At 38.4% G+C, this 15,336-nt stretch overlaps 1 pseudogene; it reads left to right on the forward strand.

Moving 5' to 3' along the window:
- Nucleotides 1–12,937: 12,937 nt before the first annotated feature.
- The window catches only part of LOC110572843, a 7,008-nt pseudogene continuing 4,609 nt past the window's right edge, over nucleotides 12,938–15,336 (forward strand).

The raw sequence follows: 15,336 nt of genomic DNA on the forward strand, positions 1-15,336 counted from the left end.
CAGGATCCTGGGATCATGACCTGAGCTGAAGGCAGATGTTTAACGACTGAGCCACCCAGGCACCCCTGATTTTCTTGACATATAGATTTCAGCGCATTTAAAAATGAAGTTGCCGTCTTTAACATTTGATGTGTTAAATGTTTCTCATAGTGAATTAAAATTCTAGCCAATCAGTCTCATTGTCATGGATACTTGTCTGACTGATGTGCTTGAATTGTTTTCTAGTTTTCCAGAGAATTTCCTTATATGGAGTTAGGCCTTAGGACACTTTTTAATCATTTGTTGTTTATTGATTACTTACATATATTGGCAATAAATGGAAAGAAAAGTAAAATGGTTAAATTTGTATTATTATTTTTTTTAATTTATTATTTATTGACGTATAGTTGATATCCCATGCTTCAGGTATACAACATAGTAATTCGACAAATCCAGGCATTTGTATTATGTTTTTTTATACTGTATCCCACCTTAGGATTGAAAAGATATTTATAACAATGCTCTGATCTCATTAGGATTGTGAGAATGGTAACCTTCGAGAAAAAGTGACATTGCTCAAAAGGAAAACCAGCACAGATCAAAGGATAGCCTGCCCAGCCAGTGCGAGGCCTTGAAGAAAGAGCAAAGCTTTCCCTGGCTAAACAGTGAGGTAACAAGAGTCTTCAATAAAGCAAGGGTAGTTTTTTATGGTTATGTTGTCCAGCTGTTGCGCCTTCTACACGTTTTTTTTGAGAGAGAGAGAGTGTGTGCCAGCATGAGCTGGGGGAGGGGCAGAGAGAGAGAGAGAGAATCCCAAGCAGGCTCCACACCCAGTGTGAGCCCAGTGGGGGGCTTGATCCTGACCTGAGGTGAAATCTAGGGTTGGATGCTTAATAGACTGAGCCACCCAGGTGCTCGGTGCCTTCTGCCCTATTGAGCAACATGGCCTGCTCCCTGTAGTAACTCCCATGTTTAAAGGAATGGGATTGTTATTCAGTAATCTCTGACAGGCAGATAGTCCACAATAGAGATTCTAGACTTGAATAAAACTGGAAAGTGAACAAGACACTTTTTATGACGAAATTTATATGCTTCATTCTCTTTTGTCCAACATTTTACATATTTCAGCTCAGAAGCTTAGCTGAGTTTAACAAATAGGCATGTTTCTGAGTGCTTCAGGATGGATCCTTCGAATGGAGGAAGCTAATTGGCTTCTTGCCATAAACTTTTGAAAAGTTTCCTTGCTTATTGTGGAGTTAGATAATACAAAAAGCAAAAAGCTATTGAGGAATAAATAACTTTATATGAGTATCTCTGGATATATACTGGATATAAATTATGCATTAGTGTAGATATATTTGTAGGAAAGAATACATACACTTATTTCTGCAAAGATTGGATATCCTGTGAGTGGTCTAGAAATGAGATTTAAAGATACAATTTCTCCTTAAAAAATTAATAACACATTTCATATTTTTATTTATTTATTTTAGAGATAGAGAAACGAGGGAGGGGCAGAAGAGGAGGGAGCCAGAGAATCTTAAGCAGGCTCCATGCCCACCATGGAACCCCACATGGGGCTCAACCTCACAACCCTCAGATCATGCATGACCTGAGCTGAAATCAAGAGTTGGATGCTTAACCAACTGAGCCACCCAGGTCCCCCAATTAATAGCACATTTTAATAATTTTAAAAAAAGATCATTAAATTGTTCTTGTCTCCTCCTCTCAGTTGGATAAACCGGCATCTTAAATTATTTATGTGCTATCCTCAAAAATATAATTTGCACAGATTTAAGAGGGAGAAAAAGAGTCTAGAGTGAAGGGAAAGTATCTCCTAAGATATTATGGTGACGATAAAACAGGACAGTAACGGGGGAAATCAGTGCTGAAGTCACTAGGAAATTACAAGAAGGTTTTATTTTATAGGTGCTGAAGGATGCTCTGGGGCCAAAGTCCAAATTAGAAAACTGTATAATGAAAGAAAAAGAAAGGAGAAAATTGTATAGTGAAGATCAGACCAGAGGGCAGAAATCTCTGAATGTCATGCTAAAATACTGAAAATCAATTATTTATTCATTCATTCAATTAATGCTGGTGAGCCCTTATGTATTCCAGAGTCTGTGTTTGGCAGTAGATGTGACAAAATGAACAATGAGGACAAATAATGGGAGTCAGAAATCGTGTTAGGGAAAAAAATAATTTTCAGTAGATGGGAGATTAAAAAAAAAAAATTTAGACATGGGGCACCTGGGTGGCTCAGTCTATTAAGTTAAGTTGATTTCGGCGCAGGTCTTGATCTCAGCATTGTGAGATGAAGCTCCGTGCTCAGCAGGGACCCTGCTAGAGATTCTCTCCCTTTCCCTCTGCCCCTCCACCCCACCCCACCCTCTCTCTATCACTCTCTCTCTCTCTCTCTCAAATAAATAAATAAATCTTGTTAAAAAAATTAGACATATTGAAATTCAGGCATTTTCAAGAAATTAATTATGTAATTTTGAGCTTAATCCAGGAACAGTAAAGGATGGGAAGTCATTCTCGATTGTATGAGAAGAGATATTCTCTTGAGGGAAAGGAGGAACTGAAGACTGAGGATAGCCAGGTGAGAGATGTGCATCCTGCATTTAAGTAGAAGAATACCAAGAAACTCAAGAGTGTGACTATGAAAAGGAAAGATCATATTTGGAGAGGAAGGAAATGTCATTTGGAGTTTTCAAAAACCCCTTTCATCATACGTACTTAATAATATTTTCTATTTTTCCTCTTCTACAGAAACACGTTTTCTTATTTGACTACATTTAACTTTATGCTTATTTTTAAACACAGGGCAATATCATCACATGGTGAATTTCATAATGTCATAAATTTATTCTTTAAAATAAATGCACATATTAAGGCAGAATTTGAGTATAGTGCTTATGTTCAGTGTTTCCTGTATTTCTCTAGTTGGATGAAATTGAATACAACCAAGTATACTGAAAATATACTCATGAATTTTGGTTAAAGGTAAATTGTTTAATTAAGATTAATTATATGAAAAAAAAGACATACTTACAATAATATTCCCCAGTAGGTATAACATTTGGCTTGACAAAAAAGAAACAGAGAAAATAATAATTCTCAAATTAACAGGTCATTAATCTTGACCTTATGAAAGAACAAAGCAATTTATTTCAAAGGTAATTGAACCTAATATGTGAAACCTAATAAAGCTGCAATATTAGTAATGTAATTGTTCTCATTTTAAACTTGGGTCAAGCTTATAATGTAATGAGAAAGCAAACAAAGAGAATATTAACTTCATAAAAACAAACAGCAGGAAGTGTTCTTTTGCTTGAACAGACAGTAAAGTACAGCGTAACTAGGCAAAGTTTCAAACCCTAGCAGCAGCTCTTACTATCACCAGGACAAGTCACCGAACTGCTCTATAACTCAGTGTTCTCATTTTGGGACAGAGATTGTTCAGTGAAGAACATATGATGATATATTTAATGCACTTAAGCCAGTGTCTGGAACATGATAGATGCTAATTAGGAGTAAAACTCAGAGTAAAAAGAACTGACCTAGGGGCACCTGGCTGGCTCAGTCGGTGGAGCATGCAACTCGTGATCTCCAGGTTGTGAGTTCGAGCCCCACATTGAGTAGAGATTACGTAGAAATAAAAATAAATCTTTTTTTAAAGAATTTATTTAGAGACAACGTGGGGGGCAGGAGCAGAGGCAGAGGGAGAGAGAAACTCAAGCCGACTCCGCGCTGAGCATGGAGCCTGAGGCAGGGCTGGATCTCAGGAACCCTGAGATCATGATCTGAGCAGAAAACAAGGGTTGGAGGCTTAACTGACTGGGCCACCCAGGCGCCCCAAAATAAAAAAATCTTGAAAGAAAGAAAGAAAGAAAGAAAGAAAGAAAGAAAGAAAGAAAGAAAGAAAGAAAGAAAAGAAAGAACCCAAGCATACTATGCTGTATTTGATTCATCACAAAAATTGCAAAGCACCGATTTTGGAGTTGAATACGAATTATATAATTTGAAACAATCTATTTAACCTCTCTCAGGCTCAGTTTCACAGGTTGCTTTTTCCCCAGGCTTCAGTGGTTGAGTTGACTCAGAATATTTCAATAGTAAGTGTAAATTTTTATCATCTTATGTTAAATGAAGAAATATAACAAGTCTCTCAGGAATGTTAAAGCTCCAATAAATAGATATCACTAAATTTCTAAACAGAAAGCTCAAGTGCCAAACTTTCCTGAGCTTTTTCCTGCCTGTCAACCTCAGTACAGCTGGCTTTAAGTAGCTATCGGCTTAAATGATGGGACATCAGTGGTTCCAAAATGTCTTTGTACAAATCTATTTTTCCACCAGGCTTATATAGATTTTAAAATGTTCATCTTTCCTTTGGATTTAAACCATTAATGTCTTCAGAGGAAAGCAAGTTGGTTAGCTGATCTGAGTAATGCAATAAATAAACAAACGTATAATCTAGAAAGAGCCTTAAGGATCAAAGGCTGGTAAGAGTTAATAGAGTCAAACTTGCCATGTGAGAAGCACACAGCTAGCAGCCCTTCTGGGATCCCGATGAGTGCTCTCTCTTCAATTCCACTTGCCTGAACATCTGTTGAAGTCCAAATATTGTTTTTATGCACCAGAATAAATGGCCAACAGTCCTTTGGAGCATTGTTTTCTCCAAGCTCAGGAAGCTGCTCCCTAGAGGGAAGCAAGTGCCATAGGACTGATAAATGTTAAGAATCCATAAAATGATGGATCCCTTTAAGCTAGGGTATTAAGAAAAGGCAATCTATAGGAGCTAGCATTGTAACTGAGGCTTGGAGAATGACTAGTACATTTGTATGTAAACTGGAAGTGGTTATAAATCCAGGGAAAGTGGATGACAAGAGCAAATTCTCAGAATACGGAATTTTCCGAATTGACTCGGACACTGAGCCTCTGGGAAATTTGGGGACTTGAGGCTATAAAGGTATATTCATGTCGGTGATTTTTTTGTATCATTCACTGAGTAGTGGGGAGTCATGGGAAATTTTTATGTGGAAGTATAACATAAAAATAGTTCTTTGGAAAATCACTGTGGCAGTCTAAGATGAGAGAAAATATTTTAGGTTGATGAAATCAATTTGGTAGATATTTGCAGTATTCTAGCCATTAAGTGACAAATTTATGAATTAGAGTGGTGAGAATGGATATGGACAAATAGGGGCAGAGGGAAAAGAAAAATCGAAGTATATTTGGTAGGACTTATATGCCAGGCCAGCCTACAAACACCACTACTCCAATTACGAAGACTCTCAAAATGATTACTCAAACCCAGTTCATTTTGCTTTCACATGGGTTAAATAGTTCAAATGACATCGACTGGATTGAGGATATAAATATGAAGGCAAAAAGTTCCTCAGGGTTTCCATAGTTTCTCAGGGTTCCATCAGCTTAGAGGTCAATGCAACCCATTCTGAGTGAGAGCAGGTGTAGCCTGTAGAAATGTGTATGTATGTGTATGTTCTGCTCTTTAATCGTCCAGAGCTGGGGCCGAGTAAACATTCACATAGAAAATTTTGTGTATCTATGATCACCACAGAGAATAGGAAATGAGACCATCTACTCAGCATAAGGAGAAGAGATGAGCCTTGGGAATTAAAGTAGTTCAGGGAAAGATCCAAAGAGTACTTTGGAAACTGCCATGTTAGGAAAATGTGAAATTGATGGAAATATGGCAAAGCAGGGATGAAAAAGACAGTGAGAGCACACAAAATTTTAGGGCTAATCCATATTTGTGCTTTCCTTACCCTTTTGTAGGAATTATGAAAAATAGATAGTGGGGTAAGGTTAACCTAGGATAGATAACTTCCGAAAGTTGGAAAGTCAAATAAGTAAGAGATTCAAGGGCACTTTTGAAATAGCTGGACATGAGCTCTATGCTAATTACCAAGGTGACTGTCAGACATTTTTAATACATCACCTAATTTCCAAGGATAATGGCAAGAGACAAGTAAAGGAAAAACCTTGATTCTGGGACTGGATATTGTATTTAAAAAAAAAGACGGTAGAGAAGTAAATAAATGATACAGAGAGACAAGTTCAGGTTATGAAGTTATGATGAATAACAGTAGAAGAATACTGGTCTGAAATTATCTCCGATGTTCTATCCATGTCCTGTTTGCCTTCTTTTGAGTCTGGAGGAATAGACAACAGATCGTTTTTGGAGATGATTGAGGAAATGTTCAAGGAAATAGCAGTTCAAGCTTAGGTAGGAAGATATGGGTGAATTTGAAACCAATGAGGGGTAGATTGGGTACGATGGACAGGAAGACATCAGAGAATTAAGGAACCAAACTAGGTAAGAATGGTAGAACCAAAGATTGTTTGATGGGAGGGTCCATACCTGACACAGAAGATGTAGAGAACTAGAGCGAAGAAGGAAGAGCAAAGATAGTAGACTGAATTCAAATAATATCAGTGAGCAGGAGGGGAATTTTAAAAAGGCATAAATGTGGCATAAAGCTGGAGTTCTGCTTCACTCCATCATCCTCTGCCCCTGTAACGGAACATACTGTAATGTCCACTGGCTCACTCCTCAGCTTCTGGTGTGCTTCCCATCAAATGTCACCACCACAGTAGTCATTAACATCGTCTGAAATCTTCCCATAACTGTTAAGAATTTTGTTTTACACAGACCATTAAGAATTAATGAAAAAAAGGGGCGCCTGCGTGGCACAATCAGTAAAATGTCCAACTCTTGATTTCAGCTCAGGTCATGATCTCAGGGTCGTAGGATCGAGCCCCATAGTGGGCTCTGCTCTTGGTAGGGAGTCTGCTTGGATTCTCTCTCCCTCGTCCCCTGCCCCTCCTGCTCATGCTCTCTCTCAAATAAATAAAAAAATCTTTTAAAAAAATTCATGAAAAGAAACCTCTCCCCCAATCCCCCCCCCCCCCCCCCCGCCCAAACCCAGTTAGAATATTTGTCTTGGAAAACCTGAGTTAAGGTTTCATTCCCATCCTGGGGACAAGATGCTTAAAATTTTTCATCTCCAGTTTCCATATTCTAGAAGAGAATAGAAATATTCATCTCAAAACTTCGTATATGGCTTCTATGAGTTAAAGTAACAAGAGTGGCTGGCAAGAGTGTTTTATGAACACTACCTGAGTCTCACTTTAATGTGTCCTCATCTGGAATTCTGGCTTACCTGTTCCACTTGCAATCTATTGCTTTACTTTGCTTTTACTTTATAACATTAGTGGGAAAAATTCACAAGAGAGTATAGTAGACCTATTCTAAAACTTTCAATCAAGTGGTATCTTTCACCATTTTTGCATGTAATCCAGGGATGAAAATTGAGTAAATAATTTCAATTTTATCAAATGAGGATCATCAAATCATCAAATTTTAATCATCAAATTTTAATTTTAATCATCAAAAAAGCTGTCATTTGATCATTAAAATAAAATTTGAAATTTTTTTCCAAAAAAAATTGAACTGTTCTTTTTGTGAAGAGCAACAAGTCCCAGAATTGGCATGATTATTTTTAGACAAAACATAATGAACCTCCATGTGCTGCTGTACATAAGGCAGCCAAGTCGGCTACTGATGAGAAGGAACACGAGAGGCACCGTGAACTGTGCATTGTTGAATTAGGAATGTTTATGACAACCTTGAAAGAAGCTCCTGGGCCAGTAGTTATTGAAATGAACAGGATAATTAAATAATTACACTTGATATGCTTTTCCTTTGTATAACCTTTTTTGTATTGGTCTCATTAGCATTTGTAAGGCCAGACATTTCAAGACATGCTTATAATAAGCAAATGTAAGCTCTTTGGACATATTTGTATAGAAAATTTCAGACGGAATTTAGGGAAGTAAAGGCAAGTCACGGTGTAATGCAAAGTGAGGGTGGATTACCGTAAATGTTGCTGGTTACATAAGAGGGTTTGCCGGTCTCATTACTTTGAAAAATATTTGCGAAACCCAGAGTTTTCCCTTACAGTTGAATTAATGTTGTCATTATGCTTTGGAAAAATTGAGCTAGTCAAGGAAAGGCTAATTCCATTTTTATTGATATTACTATTGGAAGACTTGTACACGTTTTTAAACACTAAGTATAATTGTTTATTGAACAGCTGTTAACTAATATGAAATAATATAAGAAAACTAGATAAATTTTTCACACATATATGAAAATCTCCCTATTTGTTCTGGTCAAAGGTGTGCATCAACAAGCGTGTGTATGTATGTGTGTGTGTGTACCAACAGTCTTTAAAAAAAATGTTGTGGGGGCGCCTGGGTGGCTCAGTTGGTTAAGCGACTGCCTTCGGCTCAGGTCATGATCCTGGAGTCCCTGGATCGAGTCCCGCATCGGGCTCCCTGCTCGGCGGGGAGCCTGCTTCCCTCTCTGACCCTCCCCCCTCTCATGTGCTCTCTCTCTCTCATTCTCTCTGTCTCAAACAAATAAATAAAATCTTTAAAAAAAAATGTTGTGGGGCACCTGGGTGGCTCAGTCGGTTAAGCGTCTGCCTTCAGCAGGTCACGATCCCAGGGTCCTGGGATCGAGCACCATATCAGAATCCTTGCTCTGCAGGGAGCCTGCTTCTCCCTCTGCCTCTCCCCCTGCTTGTGCTTTCTCTCTCACTCTTTCTCTCTGTGTCAAATAAATAAATAAAATCTTAAATAATAATAATAATAAATAAACAAATAAAATGTTCATTTTCAATTGTCCTTAAGTATAAAACAATTATTTACTGAGGTTCTGTAATTAAGAAAACCTTGATAAGCACAGTAGTTCTGAACAAGGCTGACCTTCAACCAGTTATGCTCTGCTTGTTAAATTATTGTAATAGTTGCTTTAACTGTAGTGTAACCCTTGCCACTCTAACCATACAGGCCCTCCCTCAGAACCCTCTGGATCTCCCAGCAATCTGATAACAACCAAGGAGTTCGTACATAGTGTATCAGGGGGCCTCAGAACCTTGCTCAGGCATCCTTTCAGATTGATAAGAACTCTAATCTAAGGGCGCCTGGGTGGCTCAGTCAGTTAAGCGTCTGCCTTCGGGTCGGATCATGATCCCGTGGTCCTGGGATCGAGTCCTGTTTGAGGCTCCCTGCTGGGCAGGGAGTCTGCTTCTCCCTCTACCCCTCCCCCCATGCTTATGCTCTTTGTCTTGCTCTCATGCTCTCTCACGCTGGTTCTCTCTCTCTCAAGTAAATAAATAAAATATTTTTTTTAAAAGAACTCTAATCTATGCTTTTTAATTATATTTAATATTATTATTGGATAGAAAGATGGATATGATATGGCTCCTGCCTCCCAGAAATTCATATCTGGTGGTAGAAATAGATATCCAAAAATGATCTCAGTACTAGGTACACTCTGATATATCGAAAATTTAAACAAAGTGCTGGGGAGCATGGTGGAAAGAGATTAATCACAACAGTGTGGATCTGAGGGGTCTTCTTAGGAGATATAGGGTTTATCTGAACCTTGAAGGATGAGCTGGGATTTATCAGCCAATATGGGTGCAGGAGGGCATTCCAGCAGGTGAAACAACCTTAATTTAAGCACAGAGGAGACAATTTCTGTAAATAATGAATAGAGAGGTGTGTTTGGAGGGTGTGTGTAGTAGGAATGCAGAGTAACATACAGGCAGAATTAGTAGGGCAGAGGGTTTTTTTTGCTTCTTATTGCAGTGGGAGCCTTTGAAGATTCAAGAGGAGTCAAGAGACATGAGTCAATAAATTTAGAAATCTGGAGGTAATATGTAAAACAAATGGTCAGGGAGAGATACAGCAGCTAAATCTGGGAGATCATCTAGAGGTTTTTGGTAATAATTTAGATCATGTAACAAAAATCTTTCCTGTAAAGGTTCAGAGAGTAAATGTTTTATGCCTATAGGTCTGGTCTCTGTTGTAGCTACTGAACTCCACTGTTACAGCATGAAAGCAGCCATAGATAATACCTAAATGAATGTGAGTGACTGTGTTCCAATAAAACTTTATTTACAAAAACAGATGGCAAGCCAGATTTAGCACACAGCCCTGTTGACAATATAAGTACCTTATTTTGAGTTTCCCATAAAGCAAACTCTGAAAGAGGGATTTGAATGCACATAATTTATTTGGAAGTTGGTCTTACGAAGCACTCTGAAGTGGGCAAGTAGGACCCTGAAGAGTGAAAGCCAATAAAAGGTAGAATTAGAAACAGATTACTACTGAAATCTGGAGTACCTCACTGGAGACCTTATCAGAGACTATGTAGAATACCCCTCAGAATTGTCACTCTATGGAGTCAAGAAGCTGGATATTCACTATATCTCATACCTCATTATCTGAGGGACACTCTTGAGATATTACCCCCTAGATATCTCTGATATAAATAGGCTACGTACGCTCCCATGACAAAGAATGCCTTTGGACAGAGAGATGCAGGAAAACATAAGTGCGTATGGGAACCATTGTGGAGAGCCGGTGGGCTAGGAACAGTATGTGCTTCAGTGGGTATCACAGCATATAGGTGAGAAGGGAAAATTTTTAAGAGAAGGTGAAGTTGAAATATGTCCCTTCACTGACCTCCAATCAAGATCCGCATGCCTGTGGGAGGAACATTTATTTTAAAGCTGACTTGGTGTGGAATAAAAGTAGAACGGCCACTCGAAATGAAAGTTAATGGTAGATGAACTAGGTCTGTGAGGAACAGGAAGACAGTTTTAAGAGAAATAAAAGGTAAAATGGTCTGTCACAGGTTGGGTTGCAGAGGAAGCAGTTTTAAAGATGGAGTTTATCATGCGAGATGTTTATTAGGAAATGCTGTTGGTATTATCAAGTGTGGGGGCGGGCAAAGAGGGTATGAAAGAGAAGCAGGGAAAGGTACATGTTGAGCTGTTAAGCAATCCCAACGAAGGCCTCAGTCAGCCTCATGGGGAATGCTATAACTGAGCTCACCCTCCAGAATTGCCCCCAGTCAGGGAAAATGGGTCAGGTCTTTACAGCCCTGTGTTGGACATGATGAAAGTTAAGATTCTTTTTTGAATAACAATAAAGTGACCTTGCTGGTGTGGATATAAATTATAATTTGAAAGGCTAATTTTATTGTCCATTATTACAGAATCAATACAGAACAAATTGTAGAAATGTAGTACTATGGCTGTTATTTACTTGAAGTAGTGAAATATGCAAGTAGATTTCCATTTTTGTCAGGAAGAAGTTTGTTTTGCACAAGACAGAAATTTAAGTGAATGTGATTGGGCCTAAGTGGTTAACTTGTGCTTTAGTAACAGCAATCCTTAAATTTATTTTGATTGCAATGACATAATATGATTCATAAACGTAATTTAAAGATAGTTATAAAAGATGCATGTTCATAAGACAGAGAGAGCTCACTCCTAATTCAGTATTATGAAAATTAACTTGTACCAATTAGAGGTTGTATAATGTGGTATAACCTGCACATCATTTTTCTGATAATTTTCTCCAGTTGCTCTTTAATAGTCTCATACATCTGAGGTGTGTGTCTCTGGCATGACAGTTCTGAATTTCTTATGAGGATGTTACTCTTATTAGCTCGATGCCCTCCAGCTTGTGAATATCAGGGCAATAATATATGTTGAAAAGGAAAGCTTTTATAACAATAAGCAGGTAAGTGCTTAAACTTATAGGTCCACCTTCAGGACCACGTTTCTGTGTTATCAGTTCCCTACTTCCAGAACCTGCTGTGTACAGCGTAGCTGTTTTGAGCCTATTTTTGGACACGGACCCCTTTGGCAGTCTAAAAAATATAGACTCAGAATACTGTTAGTATATAAACACAAATATATAAATAACAAAGGAAAGCAATAATTTGGAAACAGTGCTGTCAAAATAAAAATGAAATGCATTTGTGATGTTGTATACGTGCTCCTTAACACAGTGAACAACACGATATAGGGAGCGGTCCCATAATTTTTTTCATTTCAAGATGTGTGACAACCAGTACGTGATGTCAGAATACCTGGGATGTTTACTGGTGACCTAGTCATAGGTACTTCTTCTTCGTTAGGTTGCCCACATTCATACTTGAAGGAAATGATACATTTCAGTGGGATGTTAGTGAAAATATAAATGTTATTTTGTCCTCTGATTCTTCAGCCCTTTCCAATCCTCTGAATCCTATACATGGACATCTCAGGGGGACAGACTGTGGATGCTAGGTTGGAAAGATATGGCAAGCCCTGCTCTCTTGCCCTCTGCCAGGGCCACATCTTATGGTGAATTTGGTGTTGACAAGTCAGTCCAGGGGTCCCTCTGCACAGTCTGCTTCAATGAAATCCTCCCCCAAAGGCATTCCTTTGATGTAAAGGAGGCCAGATGGTGAAAGAATGTAAATTCCAGAACAAGAAGTTTAAACTTTAATCCATAGACATTTTTCAGCCTTTGATACTCTTCTGATAGTATGCTAGTGTGATCCAAGCAGAGGTTTATCCTTATTACTCTGTTAGTGGTGAACAAGATGGCTTGCAACAGAGGCCGGGGTTGAGGAAAGCACAAGGAGGAAATATGAGTTGAGTTATCACTGGCTCTGCCCTGGTCTTAAGAATGAAGAATGAATTAAGAGGCACTGTGATGAATTACCAGGACTTGATGAATGTGGAATTTGGAAAAAGTGTCAAAGCTCTCACTGATAATATTTCCTGGCGAAGTGAATAGGAAAGTTGTTGCAATACAAACAAAAGCAGAGAAATGAGAAGTTAAAATATGCCTGGGGAAGACACGTTATTTCTTTGATTTAATGGTTGAGGCAATGTCCAACGGACACTTGTTCATCTTGAACTGAAGTTCTGAGTGGGAGATTGAGCTGGAGATCTAGGTTGGGAGTGATATGCAACAAGATGCTATATGGAGTTGTGAGTACGGTAAGATATCTGAGGAACGATGTACAGAATGAGAGAAGAGCAGAGAGGTAAAACAAACCTTTGGGGAATGCTACATGGAGGAGGAGCAGAGAATTTGTGAAAGAAGACCCCTGAACACAGAAGACAAAGTAATAGTATAGTGTTGCATAAGGTAAGAAGTTATAAGATGAACAAGATCTGGGGCCGAATGTACAGCATGGTGACTATAGTTAACAACACTGTGTTATATATATGAAAGTTACTAGAGAGTAGATCTCAAAGATTCTTTTTTATAGATTTTATTTATTTATTTATTTGAGAGAGAGAGAGAGAGCATGAGAAAAAGAGAGAGAGTACATGCCGGGGGGTGGGGGAGCAGAGGGAGAGATCCCAGGACCCTGGGATCATGACCTGAGCCCAAGGCAGACGCTTAACCTACTCAAGCCACCCAGGTGCCCAATCTCAAAGATTCTTACCACAAAAATAAATAATAATAACTATGGGAGGTGATTAATGTGTTAACTAACCTTGTTGTGGTGATCATTTTGCAATATACACATATATCAAATCTTCAAGTTGTACACCTCAAACTTATACAATGTTATATGTCAATGATAGCTCAATAAAGCTGGAAAAAAAGAGAAAGAATTTGCTAAACTGTCTTCCATAGTGACTGTAACATTTTGCTGTCCCACCAGCTATGAATGACAGCTCCCATTCCTCCACATCCTTGCCAGTATTTTACTGTTGTCAGTGTTCTGAATTTGGGCCATTCTAATATGTGCGTAGTGATATCTCACTGTTGTTTCAATATGCATTTCCCTGATGTCATTTAATGTGGAACATCTTTTCATAGGCATATTTGCCATCTGTATATCTTCTTTAGTCAGGTGTCTATTATGGTCTTTGGTCCATTTTTTAATGTAGTTGTTTGTTTTGTTATTGTTGAGTTTTAAGAGTTATTTTTATACAACAATTCTTTATCTGATATGACTTTTGCAAATATTTTCTCCTAGTCTTTGGTTTGTTTTCTCATGTTCTTGACAATGTCTTTCACAAACCAGTTTTTCATTTTAATGAAGTCCAGTTTATCAATTATTTCTTTTATGGATCATGCCGTTGGTGCTATGTGAAAAAATTCACTGCTTTTCCGAAGATCATTTAGGGTTTCTTCTGTGTTATTTTCTAGAAGATTTATAGTTTTGGGTTTTACATTTTGGTCTGTGAACCATTTTGAGCTCATTTTTGTGAAGAGTATTAAGTTCTGTGTCTAAAATCATTTTTCCCATGTGGATGTCCAGTTTTCCCACACTATTTTTTGAAAAGTCTATCTTTGCTGCATTATATTTCCTTTGCTCCTTTGTCAGAGATTAGCTGATACTCATGTGGGTCTATTTCCGAGCTCTACATTCTGTCCCATCCACGTATTTGTCTTTTCTTTCACCAAAACCACACTGTCTTAATTACTATAGCTTGATAGTAAATTTTGAAGTTGGGTAGTGTCAGTTTTTCAGATTTGTTCTTCTCCTTCAATAGTGTGTTGGCTATTCTGTATTTTTCGCTTTTTTTTTCTTTTTTTTAAGTAAGCTCTAGGCCCAAGTTGAACTTGAACTTGAACCCATGACCCTGAGATCAAGAGTTACATGCTCTACCCACTGAGCCAGCCAGGCATCCTTCTTTTGCTTTTCTGCATAAACTAGAATCAGTTTGTCGATATCCACAAAATAACTTGATCGGGCTTGATTGGGATTGTATTGAATCTATAGATTATTTGGAATGATTATGCTGTTAAAAATTTAATAAGTTGATCTTGGCTGATGGACCAAATTATTTCCAAACATTAAACAACAAGAGGGGCGCCTGGGTGGCTCAGTCGTTAAGCGTCTGCCTTCGGCTCAGGTCATGATCCCAGGGTCCTGGGATCAAGCCCCGCATCGGGCTCCCTGCTCTGTGGGGAGCCTGCTTCTCCCTCTCCCAGTCCTCCTGTTAGTGTTCCCTCTCTTGCTGTGTCTCTGTCTGTCAAATAAATAAATAAATCTTAAAAAAAAAATAAAAAAATAAACAATAAGAATATTTTCATATAGCATTTACTTACAGTGGCAAGTCTTTAAATGTTCTAGCACACTACATGGACACAGTTCTGTGCTGTCCACAAGCTGCTTTAACTCTGTTTACTCCATGTTACAAAGCTAGATCCTGAGAAGTCACAATTAAGGTGATTTCCAGTTATATTAGTACATCTCTACTCTGAACATTCTTCTCCTTTTTTTTTTTTTAAAGATTTTATTTATTTATTTGAGAGAGCACGAGCAGAGGGGAGGCAAAGAGAGGGGAGGCACAGAGGCAGAAGCAGACTTTCCACTAAGCAGGGAGCTCGATTCGAGGCTCGATCCCAGGACCCTGGGATCATGACCTGAGCTGAAGGCAGACGCTTAACCGACTGAGCCACCCAGGCGCCCCTACCCTGAACATTCTTTTTTTTTTTTTTTTTTTT

The sequence above is a fragment of the Neomonachus schauinslandi genome, chromosome X (genome assembly GCF_002201575.2).
Source record: "Neomonachus schauinslandi chromosome X, ASM220157v2, whole genome shotgun sequence".
In the NCBI taxonomy this organism is placed as follows: Eukaryota; Metazoa; Chordata; class Mammalia; order Carnivora; family Phocidae; genus Neomonachus; species Neomonachus schauinslandi.